Genomic DNA, 14,605 nt, shown 5'->3' with positions numbered 1-14,605 from the left:
CCATCATAGCATGGATTTTCCGAAGGCTCAGGGGCAGCAGATACAGACAGAGCGGTGCGTTTTATTCTAACTTGCTCTCTCTTTCAAGTCGTAATGAGAGCCAGTAGTTTCTCTAAAGCTCTTTTCCAAAAACGCTAGTGAGCCGTCATGCTATCGGCTGCCAACATGGACAGCCAAATCTTATAAGAGAGTTATTTGTAGTGCACTTCATAGGCAGCAGCTCTGCATGGCAGGTGAAACTCACAAAAGAGCTCTACTCATGAGAACTGACTCTTAATTGACTGCAGGAAAGTTTATCATTAGCATACTGGTAAACTAATGATGTGATACTATAATAAACATTGGAGACACAAAACATGCAATTTTGAGTAAAATTTATTTCAGTATTGATCTAATAAGGATTCATACAAAATTCTAGAAAATGGCGCACAAGAAGTAAAATAAAATAGTTTGATGTTAGGATGTTAATAAATGGCCATAATGAGAACTACAAGAGAAAAAGTGTTTTTAATTGATATAGTAGGATTAGCATGTTGTCATGTTTACAAATTCTAATAAGCCTTAAAAGTATGTTGCACAAACAAATTTTTATTTGACAACTATTTTATTAATTCTTGTTATTTTGTTTGATGAAAGCATGCTACTATAAGCTAACAGCACAATACTCAGCATAAAAATAAATAGTACAGACACATTCTAGGTAAAAATTAACTAATTTCAATGATTATCAAACTACAGACAAAAAATGGTACTTTCGATGGATTTTATCATAGCAAGGTTAGCAGGTTTACATTGTGATACTCTGATAAGCCATAAAAGCCTTATATACATACAAAAAATTGTCAAAAAAAAGTAAATCTTTTAGTTAGTTTAGTTAACTATTTAATTTCCAATAGTTTGATGCGAGCATGTAACTAAATAGCGATACTCATGAGAACTACAGGAGAAACAGCACTTTCAATTGATTGAAGCATGACATTAGCGTGCTGTTGTGTTTACATTGCGATACTCTAGTAAGCCTTAAAAATGTTTCACATAGAAATGAGTAAAACAGCTGATCTTTTTAGTTGAATTGAACTATTTCATTTATTATTTTCAGTATCGATGTGAAACAACTCTGTTTAAGAATGCTAAATTTGATTCTCTGTGTTTCTCTCAAGTGTTTGATGATAAAACGCTACTAAGCTAACAGTGCAATACTCTAATTAGCATAAAAATACATAGTACGGCTAAGTTTTGAATAAAATTGTGCATTTTAAACTTACATTGCATACTCATAAGATCTACAGGAGAAAATTTCAGTTGATTTTATTATAGGATGACATTAGCATGTTGTTGAGTTTACATTACTAAACTCTAATAAGCCTTAAAATATGTTTCTCATACAAATTAGTAAGATAGTTAAATCTAAAACAGACTTTCATCAATTATTTTCAGTATCGATGCAAAAACAGCTTTGTTTAAAAGAGTACTAAAATTGATTGTGGAAGAGTTAATGATAGCATGCTTCTAAGCTAACAACGCAATACTCAAATTAAGAATACATATACGGACAAGTTTTTAATAAAATAGTTAATTTTTTAATATTTATATTCCAATAGTTTGATGTTAACATGTGACTAAATAGTAATAATCAGGAGAACTATATTAGAAACTGCCCTTTTAGTTGATTTTATTATAACATGACGTTAGCTTGTTGTCGTTTTACTTTTTATTGCAATACTCTAATATGCCTTAAAATTGTTGCCTCATAGAAATTAGTAAAATAGTCTGTTTTTATTTCATCAAATCGTTTTTGATGCATATTTTAGTATTGATGCAAAATGCTCTATTTACTACAACAAAGTTTGATGATAACATGCTAACGGCATAATACTCAAATTAGCATAACGATACATAGTACAGTTCGGTTTTGTCTACATTTGTATAGTTTTTACTGTTTATATTAAATATTTTCAACACGAAATTACATATAGTTGCCATCCACCACCTTAAAGTATCTTTCTTCGTGAAGGAACCAATGCTGCCTTAGATTTGTGTCTGAACAAGGTTTCTTGCGGCAGTGTTATTTTCCACCTACCTTGTGGAACAGGGACGCGCCGGATGAATGCTGTCTAAGTAGGCGTCTCGCTAGGTTTTGGAAGAGCGCTTCAGAATGGCTGATACTAAGTAAATGAACAAGCTGTACATTCTGCTGTATGTCACTAATACGTGCTGAGCTCATTAATCATGCTAATGAGCCTCACCTGAGGCTAACGGCTGTTTGAACACCATTGGTGGCTGTGTGGGCCAGAGTCTTGCTTTGTTTATTTCTGTTTTTGGCATTTTTATCCCTATTTGTTATATATATATATTATAATTATATAAAAAAATATATATATTTATAATTGTATTTAAAAAATATAAATATAAATTAACAAATATTAAATATATTAACATTAAACATAAGTATGAGTATGTTTAAATATTTAATATGTATGTAAATATTTCATTTTCGTTATATATAATCTTTATTTCTATATATTATAAATATGTATTCGAATATTTTAAAACACAAATTACATATAATGTAAATAAAACAAAATATTACAAAATAAATTAAAATAAGGCTATTGATCTATGAAACTGGATCATTCAATATGAATATTCAGTAACAATTTCAAAATTTTGTCCCAAATTATGATTAAAATTAAGCTAAAATTTGTCAGTTTAAGGAATTTTAAGCAACATTAACCTTTGATTCTCTCTTTTTTTTTTATTTAACAGAATTTGAAAATGTAAAGCTAAAGTTTTGTTTTTGGACAAAGTTGGATTAAAAAATAAATCGAATAAAAAACAATGTATTATTTTTAATATTTTATTAATATTTAAAAAAATAAGTATGTAATTGTGTATAAAAATATACATCTAAATTGTTATTTTTAAAATCTGATAAATTTTTGATTCAATGTAGTTTTTTTAAAACTGATTAAAAAAAGGTTGATGTTGATGTTGCTTCTGAATCTTTTCTCTGTAAATGAATGATAAAGCACAATGCATTGTGGGATATCTTATACTTCAAATTTTCTCCTGCACTTCTTAAGAGAAAATGGGTATGCATTCAGAAAATGATCATCATATCTCAGTATGCATATAACAGAAATAGTGTTATGGTATTTTTAGTGTATTAGAAATAGTGTATTGTATTTTGAACGTGACCAGTGTGTTCCAGTTTGTTTTCCTCTCTGTGTGTGTGTGTGTGTGTGTGTGTGTGTGTGTGTGTGTGTGTGTGCGCACATTTGGTGAATTGCTCTGCAAGGGTTTTATATTATTTCGATTCATGCCTGTCACTTACATAAACATGCATTTATTAAAAAGCATTGCTCTCTTGATAACACACAGCACACAGTCTGCCTACACCTCTCCAGGGAAACCCTCTCTGGCTAACCAGCGATCATCGTACAGTGTTTTTGCGCTGGATAATGGCAATGAGTCACAGGCTGAATTAGTTTTTGATCATTTAGAGGGCCGACAAGTGATTGCAGCTAAATTAGAGAAACCAGTTGTGAGTGTCTCTCTCTGTATGGCATTATCGGTGTGATTTAGTGTGTTTGGTGGCGTGCCAGTGAGTGGAAGGAACTAACGCCGCAGTCGAGGCTAATTTACAGGCCTCTGACTGAAGTGGCGTAAGTCTCCTGAGATCGGTGCTGACACACACTCAGATGCCTCTTTAAATGGCAAGAGAAACATCAGTGGTTGCCCTAATCACCATTAATATTAGACAGACTGATGCAGGACTTCATTATGATGGAAACACCTGTAGTTCCTCTGCTGCTAGCGCCTCTGGTGAAGCCAAGTATTGTTGCTTTCAATTTAAAATACAATACATAGTACTGAGTACTGAGTACTGAGGATCTCTACACTCACCTAAAGGATTATTAGCAACACCTGTTCAATTTCTCATTAATGCAATTATCTAATCAACCAATCACATGGCAGTTGCTTCAATGCATTTAGGAGTGTGGTCAAGACAATCTCCTGAACTCCAAACTGAATGTCAGAATTGGAAAGAAAGGTGATTTAAGCAATTTTGAGTGTGACATGGTTGTTGGTGCCAGACGGGCCGGTCTGAGTATTTCACAATCTGCCCAGTTACTGGGATTTTCACATACAACCATTTCTAGGGTTTACAAAGAATGGTGTGAAAAGGGAAAAACATCCAGTATGAGGCAGTCCTGTGGGCGAAAATGCCTTGTTGATGCTAGAGGTCAGAGGAGAATGGGCCAACTGATTCAAGCTGATAGAAGAGCAACTTTGACTGAAATAACCACTCGTTACAACCGAGGTATGCAGCAAAGCATTTGTGAAGCCACAACACACACAACCTTGAGGCGGATGGGCTACAACAGCAGAAGACCCCACCAGGGACCACTCATCTCCACTACAAATAGGAAAAAGAAGCTACAATTTGCACGAGCTCACCAAAATTGGACAGTTGAAGACTGGAAAAATGTTGCCTGGTCTGATGAGTCTCGATTTCTGTTGAGACATTCAGATGGTAGAGTCAGAATTTGGCGTAAACAGAATGAGAACATGGATCCATCATGCCTTGTTACCACTGTGCAGGCTGGTGGTGGTGGTGTAATGGTGTGGGGGATGCTTTCTTGGCACACTTTAGGCCCCTTAGTGCCAATTGGGCATCGTTTAAATGCCACGGCCTACCTGAGCATTGTTTCTGACCATGTCCATCCCTTTATGACCACCATGTACCCATCCTCTGATGGCTACAGGATAATGCACCATGTCACAAAGCTCGAATAATTTCAAATTGGTTTCTTGAACATGACAATGAGTTCACTGTACTAAAATGGCCCCCACAGTCACCAGATCTCAACCCAATAGAGCATCTTTGGGATGTGGTGGAACGGGAGCTTCGTGCCCTGGATGTGCATCCCACAAATCTCCATCAACTGCAAGATGCTATACTATCAATATGGGCCAACATTTCTAAAGAATGCTTTCAGCACCTTGTTGAATCAATGCCACGTAGAATTAAGGCAATTCTGAAGGCGAAAGGGGGGCAAACACAGTATTAGTATGGTGTTCCTAATAATCCTTTAGGTGAGTGTGTATATAATATATAGTATAATATATAATATATAGTGCTGTCAAATGATCAATCGCGATTAATTGCATTCAAAATAAAAGTTTTTGTTTACATAATATATGTGTGTGTACTGTTTAAATTTATTGTCTATATAAATACATACACATGCATGCATATACATTTCAAATATATTTATATATAAAACCAATTATATGAATATAAATATATACATAGAAATACATGGAAATATTTTAAAAATACTGTACAGTATATACTGTATAATGTGTGTGTACTTATATATACATAATAAATATACACAGTATACACACATATATGTTTGTGTGTGTGTGTGTGTGTGTGTGTGTGTGTGTGTGTGTGTGTTAAATAAAATATATGTATTATCAATTATTTAAATAGTTTATATATTTATGTATATGAATATACATATTAAATATGTATATTTTAAATATGTATTTGAATATATATTAACAGTTATAATATTATATTAAAATATTACAATAAAACACATATTTGTATATATATTTAAAATATTAATTATTTTTAATTATTTATTAATTATTATTATTAAGAATTATTAATTATATAAGTATGTTTTATGTATTATTAATTATATATGTTAATATATAACTTCTTGATATTATTAACATGCACCTTAATACATTGTATCATACAACCCGAATTCCGGAAAAGTTGGGACGTTTTTTAAATTTGAATAAAATGAAAACTAAAGACTTTCAAATCACATGAGCCAATATTTTATTAATAATAGAACATAGATAACATAGCAAATGTTTAAACTGAGAAAGTTTACAATTTTATGCACAAAATGAGCTCATTTCAATTTTGATTTCTGCTACAGGTCTCAAAATAGTTGGGACGGGGCATGTTTACCATGGTGTAGCATCTCCTTTTCTTTTCAAAACAGTTTGAAGACGTCTGGGCATTGAGGCTATGAGTTGCTGGAGTTTTGCTGTTGGAATTTGGTCCCATTCTTGCCTTATATAGATTTCCAGCTGCTGAAGAGTTCGTGGTCGTCTTTGACGTATTTTTCGTTTAATGATGCGCCAAATGTTCTCTATAGGTGAAAGATCTGGACTGCAGGCAGGCCAGGTTAGCACCCGGACTCTTCTACGACGAAGCCACGCTGTTGTTATAGCTGCAGTATGTGGTTTTGCATTGTCCTGCTGAAATAAACAAGGCCTTCCCTGAAATAGACGTTGTTTGGAGGGAAGCATATGTTGCTCTAAAACCTTTATATACCTTTCAGCATTCACAGAGCCTTCCAAAACATGCAAGCTGCCCATACCGTATGCACTTATGCACCCCCATACCATCAGAGATGCTGGCTTTTGAACTGAACGCTGATAACATGCTGGAAGGTCTCCCTCCTCTTTAGCCCGGAGGACACGGCGTCCGTGATTTCCAACAAGAATGACAAATTTGGACTCGTCTGACCATAAAACACTATTCCACTTTGAAATAGTCCATTTTAAATGAGCCTTGGCCCACAGGACACGACGGCGCTTCTGGACCATGTTCACATATGGCTTCCTTTTTGCATGATAGAGCTTTAGTTGGCATCTGCTGATGGCACGACGGATTGTGTTTACCGACAGTGGTTTCTGAAAGTATTCCTGAGCCCATTTAGTAATGTCATTGACACAATCATGCCGATGAGTGATGCAGTGTCGTCTGAGAGCCCGAAGACCACGGGCATCCAATAAAGGTCTCCGGCCTTGTCCCTTACGCACAGAGATTTCTCCAGTTTCTCTGAATCTTTTGATGATGTTATGCACTGTAGATGATGAGATATGCAAAGCCTTTGCAATTTGACGTTGAGGAACATTGTTTTTAAAGTTTTCCACAATTTTTTTACGCAGTCTTTCACAGATTGGAGAGCCTCTGCCCATCTTTACTTCTGAGAGACTCTGCTTCTCTAAGACAAAGCTTTTATAGCTTATCATGTTACAGACCTGATATCAATTAACTTAATTAATCACTAGATGTTCTCCCAGCTGAATCTTTTCAAAACTGCTTGCTTTTTTAGCCATTTGTTGCCCCCGTGCCAACTTTTTTGAGACCTGTAGCAGGCATTAAATTTTAAATGAGCTAATTTAGTGGATAAAAGTGTAAAATTTCTCAGTTTAAACATTTGCTACGTTATCTATGTTCTATTGTGAATAAAATATTGGCTCATGTGATTTGAAATTCCTTTAGTTTTCATTTTATTAAAATTTAAAAAACGTCCCAACTTTTCCGGAATTCGGGTTGTATTATATCTAAAAATTATTGCTTGGATATTTTACCTTATATATACAATACATGCACACGTGCGTGTGTGTGTGTGTGTGTGTGTGTGTGTGTATCACAATGGAATAGTCTTTAAATACACACAAAATATTTACGAGTTAATATTTAATAAATACATCTCTGTTTTTATTCAAGTATGTAAATTAAGTTGTTTTTATTTTGTATTGGTTGTATATTAGTTATATATATTGTTTTGTAAATTTAAGGTTAATGCTCATACCCTAACTAATGTAATCATTGTTTATGTGCTTGACAAATAATACTTTAATTTATAATGTTCACCGCAGCAGCTGTGTTTTGTTGATATCTCGTAGTGTAGCTACAGTAACTAGCTGCTCAAAAGAGTAGCTTTAACAGCAGCGTAACTAGTAGTTTGTATAAAGCTGCTTCCAGCACCGCTGTACGGTTCAATACATTTGGTGAACTTTCTCTTGACTCCTTCAGTATTTCTCAGACGTTCCGGGTGGCTTCGCCTCAAACACGTTTTTTCTCTCGTTCCCTGGTTAATTAGGGCTGGAATAAAACTCAGCACTCGCCAAACACACACACACACACACACACACACACACACACACACACACACACACACACACACATGCAATTAGCTCAGCCAGGAAGAGCTAGCAGACTAATAAGGAGAAGACACAGAGTGAAAGAGAGAGAGTGTGTCTGAATGGCCAAGCCTTCTAGCTGTTGGCACGTTCTTCTGGCCCATTTGCGGCTGCTGTGGAGGCTTGTGATTACCCAGAATGCCCAGTGAATGAGAATCAAACAGGAAGCTCTCGGCACTGGAGTAGCAACATAGCTGCACTCAAATATTAAAGCAGCGGCAGATATAATGTGGAAAGCAAATGATCTTGGAGACAGAGATAATGTATTCACACACACACACACGCAGGCTTTGAAGTGTGATCTGATGCTTGTATCTGTATGAAGTGCTTGAATCAGCGTGAGCCAGATCACAGCGGCTGGATCTGATGCACGGGTCATCATTTACTCCAGCATCAAAACAACCCAAATGAAATATTAATAGGGCTATAAACTGAGTGTATTATTTAGTAAATTAATTGAAAAAAATATTTAAATATATTATTTAAAAATCAAATAATTTGAGAAATGTTTTTAATTTCTTACTTGGAAGAATATCTATTAAAAGTTGATTTATTTGCTACAAATTATATATTTTGGTGGCTTTCAAAGGGAATAAATGCTGTTTATTAAAATTTGTAAATCAATTATCTGTCCTAGATACTGTTAATTGCTCACATTATTTTCATGGAAGTTATAGGTGAAACAAAAACTAATGGCTGGTTTCCTGAACATAAAATATAATATATTTTTTTTCAAAATATTTATTATTTATTTATTTATCCATCTAGGAAAATAGTTTTTTTGCGTAAAGAGAATGAAGCATATTTTTAAGACTTTATTTTCATGACAATTAAAGGTGAAGTAAAATTAAATATTCTATTTTTTTACTTTTTTTAAATGACCCTAATTACAACATTCTTTTTTTATATATACTTTTTTTTTTACATAAAAAATGAATCATATTTTAAAGTTTACAATATTTATATATATATATATATATAATAATTATTATTATTATTTTCATGACAATTAAAGGTGAAGTGAAAACTAATAATAGGGTTCCTTTATTTATTTGTTTGTTTGTTTAAATGACTTTATGAATCTATATTTACTTATGTACACATTCATTATGTATTCAACATGTTATCTTTACTTACTCATTTAAATGAACTGAAATTAAATTCAGTACAACAAATACTACTTTAATAAATTAGATTTGCAAATAGCAATAAATAAATAATATTACTTAATATAGCAGTGATTTTTTTTTTTTATATTACAATGTGCTATTAAGAAATGGAGTTAACCATGCCTTATTATCTTAATAAAGAAAATAATAATGGTCTTATTTTCCTAAAGCACAATATCATTTCTTGTTGAGTTGAGTTGATGGTGGGCTGAAGTGTGACCCAGATGTGTTCCTGACAGGTTTCGTGTCATTCGCTCATGAGCCAGCGATTCATATCACGTCACATAGCTTTTCTCTGCCATCTCGCTGTTGATTCACTCGTGTGGCACCTTTCTAGCGAGGCTTTGCTGTGGATCAGGGCTGAAGCTCCCACTGTGATCATGGTATTTAGATTGAATGGATTTAAACACACACACACACAGAGAGTGTAAATGCTGTGAGACTCTGGACTGTGTCATGTCTGTTGTAAACCCAGCCCGAGGCTCTCAGACTCTTTATACTCCATTCACATTGTGTGTTGTTCTACTGTACATACAGTGGAATACTGCATACTGTGTGCGATATATACTGTACTGTATGCTGCATGTTGATGAAGTTTCCACAACATAGTATATACATACCATTCAAAAGATTGGGGTCATTAAGATTTTGTTTCTTATGTTGTAACAAAAAAAGAAGTCTCTTCTGCTAACCAAGGCTGCATTTAATTGATCAAAAATACAGTAAAAACAGTGAAATATTATAAAGGTTTGAAACTACTGTGTTCTATGTGAGTATATTTTAAAATGTAATTTATTCCTTTGATTCAAAGATGAATTCCAGCATCATTACTTCAGTCTTGTCACATGCTTCTATTGAAATCATGCTGATTTAGAGATCAAGAACCATTTATGATTAATCAGTGTTGAAAACAGGAGTGGTGGTTCATATTTCTGAGGAATCCATGAAACCTTAGTTTATTTCAGGATTCTTTGATGAATAGAAAGTTCAGAAAGTTTTCTTTTAATATAAATATTTGGTAAAATTGTCTTTACTGTCCCTTTTGATCAATTTCAATGAATCAATGCATCCTTGATGAATAAAAATATAAATTGCTTTTTAAAAAAAAAGATCTTAGTGAAACCATTATAGTTAACTAAAACATGTTACTTAAAATAAAATAAGCATTAAGTGAAACAAAATAAAGTAACTCTTTATTCCAAAAAGGAAAGAATGTTCATTTTTATTTTGTTGAAAACTGAAATAAAAATTAATTAAAAAAAAAACTATAGACATTGTGAAAACTAAAATAAATAAAATTAACACTTTATGAAAAAAAAAAAATATATATATATATATATATATATTAATAAAACTAATTGTGCTTCAGTGATACTAATATATATACATAGTATATATTTTAAGTATATATATATATATATATATATATATATTAGTGCTGTCAAATGATCATCGATTAACCACATCCAAAATAAACGTTTTTGTTTACATTATATATGTGTGCGTGGTGTCTGTATTTATAATGTGTATATATATATAAATACAGACACATGCATGTGTATATTTAAGAAAAATATGTTAAGTTTATACATTTTATATACTTGTATATAAAACCAACCATCGAAATACATGGAAATATTTTCAAAAACTGTATATACTGTATAATGTGTGTGTATTTATATATACATAAATATACACAGTATACAAAGTTGTACTGTATCTTTCAACACCTGCTGATGTTCATTCATGTTTATTTCACTCTAGAACTAAAGTGGAAGAGACTTCACACTGCCATTTGAACCGAAGCACATTAAACAGCATTTATTGATCACATTTTGTGAGAAAATGTGCAAGACTTGAAAGCTTATCAGAAGTGACAAAGCTCTTTGTGTATACTGGACGAGTGAGTCGCATGACAAATAATGTTTGGTGAAGAGAAATCAGTAGACCTAGTCTGAATACAGCTGATCCAAACTATATGATTGCTCCATCACTTCTATATTATTTATGTATGTTGCATACTGCAATGTCCGTACACACACACACACACACACACACACACACTGCTGGGCTGCATGTTGTTCATGTTCTCAGTGGGTGTGATCTGGATTATAGTATCAGCAGGAATTAAAACCCCAGTGACAAAAGCTTTTTTCTTTATTGACTGTGTTCTGACTTACACACTCATGGCACACACACACACACACTCAGCGTGTGGGCAGCTTGTGTTAGACACGTCTAGTGTTGAGCAGATAACGGGATGCTGTGGTTTGTTTATGTGAATACAAATATTGTTGCGGCCATGCATTTGCATAAAAATGCATATCATTTGAATGATTATATAATGAGGTTATTTATGCAACTCTGTCGGAACCCACACACAACAATTCCGAGTTTGAATGTGATTCACAGGCTTAGACTTCTACTGCAGCATATATTCGATTTGTACAAGGTTTTTCCCCCGGAGCTGCTTTTAAAGTTAATCAAAGCTTTTGGCTCCAAAAGCAGCTTTCAAGACTCTCTGTCCCTTAACTTAAGACACAACTCAAACTGCACAGAGACTAATTTAGAAAGACGGTCCAAACAAGGATAATTAATAAAACACAGCTGAACCTAATGACGAAATCAAATCAGTAACTATATGATGACGCGAATAGAAAGCAAACCGAGAGTCCAATCTAACAGAACTGTGACACACAGACACACAACATTATTCTTTGTTGTAATATATAATAAAATATAAATATCAATAATATAAGTCTAAGTAAAATCTATAATGTATAAAATAATATATATAAAATATATTAATAAAATAAATATATTCTGTGTGTGTGTGTCAATGATTGACCAACATCATTTTTTCCAATATACAATAATATAATTATATTCAAAATTTCTATATATAATTTCTATATTATATTTTTGTTTACACGTTGTTTTACATACATATTATAATTCAAATTATATATATATATATATATATATATATATATATATATATATATATATATATATATATATATATATATATATGCATTTACATAAAATTATTTGTTATAATAAAAGATTCATGTGAATAATATATACATATTTTTTATTAATATGCAATGTATACAGAATAATACAATATATTAAAATATGTTAATAAATTAATTAAAATAATAAATGAATAAAAGTAATGAGATTAAAAACTATGGAATTAATAAATTAATAAAAAAATAGACAATTCATCATTATATTTCCTGTGTGTTTTGCGCAAGTTTACCTCCAGAAGCCGTCTCGAGCATCAGCGTGATGAACTAGCAGTGGGACTCGAGCAGAAACAGCTGTCGAGACGAGCCCCTGCGGCCCGGTCAAACTCCTGCAGAATAATGGAGCTGTCCGAGCGTGTGTGTGTGTGTGTGTGTGTGTGGAGCTTCCAGCACTCCACTCGAGTAGATCATCTTCTGTAATTAGCTGTAGATAATGAGAGAGGGTGCAGTGTGTGTCTAAAAGCAGGTGAACGAGTGGCTGAAGTGGAGGGAACAGAACAATCTGCAGGATTTAACAGACTGACTTTGAATAAAGGCTTTCATGATTCACACGTCCCTGGATGGGAGAGTTCCCCTGATGATTTTCTCACTGTTTGTTAATGTTAAGGTGTTGTGAGGGGCTTCTAGAGTGGTCCACGTCTTTAGATGTGCCTTGCATCCCTCATTCAGTGGGATTTTATCAGTCACGCATGGAGCACAAACTGTAACGTGCTGAAGTTTAATACGTCCTGTTATGGGTTTGTTCACATCGCTAACCCTATATGAGTAATACTAGTGATGCATAACTATCAATGGTTCACAGAGAAGCTGTTTTGACTTTTTTTTATTGAGATTGTGCTTCATTTCTTTTTAGTCTCTTTGACTCGAGCTGGAATCTGTGCAGTGTGTATTAATGTGCATTATTCATTGACTTTGTTTTTAATATAATTACTTTATTAAACAATATTAAATTATATTTTTATATTATAGAGAGAGAGAGAGACAGAGAGAGAGAGAGATCACATTCATTTAGAATATAAGTACTATATTTAACAATATTAAAATTTTAGATTGTTTGATATAATAATTATATTTATGAAAGCAAGTTAATAAACTAGCAATTTAAGATTTGTGTATGTTTGCATTGCATCTCTAATTTGAAAGTATTTTTTTACATTTATGTTTTAATGTAGTTAAATATTAAATTGTTTTAACATACATATAATATACATATTACTATGTTTAACAATATTACAACTTGTTTTATGTAGTAACTATATTAAAAACACAAATCAATAGATAAGTTTGCATGAGATGAGCAGTTACATAATGTTTTGAATATGTATGCATCTTTAATATTAAGGTAATAATGCTCAATATTTGTATTTTTAAAAAGTGGTTTAATATTACATTATTTATACATAATATTACATGTTTTTAACTATATTAACATTTAATATTGTTTCATATACAAAATATTTATACAACAAAAGTAAAGAGATGAACAGTTATACATACAAACACACACACACACATATATATATATATATGTATGTAATTTTTCCATATGTTTGCCACGTCTCTAATTTTAAAGTATTTTTATGTTGTTTAAAATTAAATAATTTTTTTATATAATATATTAATTTTATTATATATAATATTATTCCATTTAGTATGCAATGTTTAGAATTAAATATATATATACATATACACACACACACACACACACACACACACATATATATCTTTTAATAGAGAAAAAAACTTAACAAAAAGTAAAATTATGCAGGTACAGAAAGTAATGAATTGTGTAAAAAATATTATTATTATTAATAATACACTGAAGGGGAAAAAGAGCAGCTTGGACAATCTGCTAAACATCTGCTTTTGTTTTCTACAGTAGATGGAAAGGTTTTGTAACTACATGATTTTTATTGTTGGCTGAACTATTCCTTCAAGGAATTTGAAGGCAAACTTGCTGTATCTTGCCCAGGAGCATCAGATTTTAATTGAGCTGTTCTGCTGTGCTCCATCACATATTAGATCAGTGTGTGTGTTTATAGTGTGTGTGTGTGTGTGTGTGTGTGTGTGTTCAGTGTGAAGAGCTGCTGTCCAAGAAATTACGACACACTTTCAATGAAGTGAGTGAGCAAACAGCAGTGTGTGTGTGTGTGTGTGTTGTACTGGACAGGCTTTGACTCTTGTCTGGAAAGGCCCAGTGCATCTCACACATGCGTGAAGTAATTAAGTTATTGTGGTCACTCTCATGCCGCTGTGCATTGTGGGTTGGTTATGTAATCATCTCCAGTACGCTGTGTGATGGGCGTGATTGTGTGTTTCTAATGGGAATCTGTATAGAGAGGAGGCAGCTCTCTCTCCAGCCTGGACGCCTGGAGG

The 14,605-nt window shown here is 32.7% G+C and overlaps 1 protein-coding gene across 3 annotated transcripts in view; it reads left to right on the top strand.

The window, feature by feature from the left end:
• Window positions 1-14,605, top strand: part of syt7a (synaptotagmin VIIa) — a 136,169-nt gene that overhangs the window by 106,325 nt on the left and 15,239 nt on the right. The window lies entirely within an intron of this gene.

The sequence above is a fragment of the Carassius carassius genome, chromosome 43 (assembly GCF_963082965.1).
Source record: "Carassius carassius chromosome 43, fCarCar2.1, whole genome shotgun sequence".
Taxonomy (NCBI): domain Eukaryota; kingdom Metazoa; phylum Chordata; class Actinopteri; order Cypriniformes; family Cyprinidae; genus Carassius; species Carassius carassius.
The sequence above is the reverse complement of the archived record's forward strand: the minus strand, read 5'-3'. Positions and strand labels throughout refer to the sequence as shown.